Source organism: Penaeus japonicus, unplaced genomic scaffold (assembly GCF_977035675.1).
Source record: "Penaeus japonicus unplaced genomic scaffold, GWHDUDI00000001_assembly GWHDUDI00000006, whole genome shotgun sequence".
Lineage (NCBI taxonomy): Eukaryota > Metazoa > Arthropoda > Malacostraca > Decapoda > Penaeidae > Penaeus > Penaeus japonicus.
The window spans coordinates 40541877-40543859 of NW_028234408.1; the positions used below are offsets into that span (position 1 = coordinate 40541877).

General features: G+C 37.8%; 1 protein-coding gene across 1 annotated transcript in view; it reads right to left on the bottom strand.

Annotated features, from left to right (window-relative positions):
• LOC122246953 (A disintegrin and metalloproteinase with thrombospondin motifs 3) overlaps positions 1–775 on the bottom strand; it is a 58255-nt gene extending 57480 nt beyond the window's left edge. Inside the window, exon 1 of the mRNA XM_086538000.1 lies at positions 746–775. The gene's annotated coding sequence lies outside the window, so the exon portion shown is untranslated. The remainder of the gene's footprint in view (positions 1–745) is intronic.
• Positions 776–1983: the final 1208 nt, after the last annotated feature.

Below are 1983 nucleotides of genomic sequence, written 5' to 3' on the forward strand. Positions count from 1 at the left end.
GAAAGACAAGACTGGGATTTCGTTTTTTTTTTTTTTTTTTTTTTTTTTTTTTTGGGGGGGGGGGGGGCGATGCTATCTTTTTTTGTTTTGCAACCGAAGCTCAACTCGATTTATTTTCTGCCGATGTATTTCTCGATATAGGTGAGGATTCGATTCAATTGCTGAAAATTGAAGTCTTTTAACCTTTGTCAACAGTGATTGCTTATTCAAGTAATTCACTTTCTTCTTATTTTTTTTCTGTTTTTGTTTTTCTTTCTTCTCAGCTGTCTTGTTTTCTGCTGTTATCATTGCTCATACTACAAGCACAGAGAAAACTATAGTCTGCTTATGTAGGCACCACACACACAGCTTGCATGCCTACGTTAGGTTAGGCGCCGACATATGATCATGCATATGTGTATGTGGAAGGACACACACACATGGATAGACTTTTTCTCTTTTTCTTTCTTTCTTCTCCTCTCTCTTTCTTTCTTTTCCTCTCTCTCTCTCTCGTTCTCTCTCGCGCTCTCTCTGTCTCTCTCTCTCCCTCTCCCCTCCCATTCCCATTCCCACTCCCACTCCCCTCTCCCCACTCCTACTCCCCTCTCCCAACTACCACTCCCACTCCCACTCCCACTCCCACTCCCACTCCCACTCCCACTCCCACTCCCACTCCCACTCCCACTCCCTCTCCCTCTCCCTCTCCCTCTCCCTCTCCCCTCTCCTCCTCCCACTCCCACTCCATCTTTGCCATCTAAATACGAACCTGTGAGTGTTTTTTGTCCTTGTGTAGAAAAATTCTATTCTGCAGCTGTCACCAACTCGAGCGACGTATTCCAGCGGCATCTGAGTTTCCGCCATAGATGGCGCTCGTTCCGAGCCTGTCAAAACAGAAACTGACTCGTGGTATTACTCAACGACGTATATTAAAATAAATAGGCAAATCTTATGTATTCTCGTGATGATGACGATAGTGCATGGAAATCAGTAATTTAATGATTAATAGACGTGCATACCAAGATGTAACTCCAGTAACGAGAATTACCGACTTATAGAATAGATGATTTGTTTTAATTTAACACTGAAATATGCCTGTATAGTGTGACCATTCATAATGCGCAGTTAATAAGAACTCTAAGTTAATAGTGTATGCAACCTTTTCGGGATACTTATCATGATTGTTTGGGGTTTTTTTTTTGTACTCATCATCTTATTAAAACAAGTTGTCGTCTGTCTTTTGATTCATCCACACGCTCTCGACACATAAATAAAGTCCCAGGCCCTGTTTTGATTTTTCAAGCGCGCTCGCAAGAGAGAGACGGTTGAGAGAGAGTAGAGATAAAGAGGGAAGGAATCTAAGGATTGTTGAATGTCAAAAGACAGTAGGTCAGAGTGAGGAGAGGAGGGAGAGGAAAGAGAAGGAGAGTATGGCTAGAGAAAGAGAAGTTAGAGCACGGCAAAGGATCGATTTGGAAGAATGGGTGATGAGAGAGAAAGAGAGAGGATAGGTGTGGAGGATAGGGTGAGATTAGAGAGCAAGTTAGGGATCAGTATGAGAGAGGGAAGAGATTGAGACGAATTATAAAAGAGAGAGTGAGAGGAAGAAAAAATTAAAAGAAGTAAGTTTTATATGAACATTGAATATATACAGAAAACAAACACTCACGTACATAAAAAATAATATATACAAAATTAAATAAACATGGAATAAAACAATAGAAACGTGAAAAGAAAAGACACAAACCAGATATATATATACACAAAATAATTAAGAAGATTCTTAGACAAAAGTAAAAATACATAATGACCCCCCCCCCAAAAAAAAAAAAATAATAATAATAAAATAAATAAATAATAATAATAATAATAAAAAAATAATAATACAAATAAATAAATAGCCAACTAAAATCAACCCAAGGTAAAACAAAATAACATAATCGCATAAAAAAATCAAACATAAAAAAAAGAATGAATAAAAAAATAAATAAAATCTAAATGTAAATA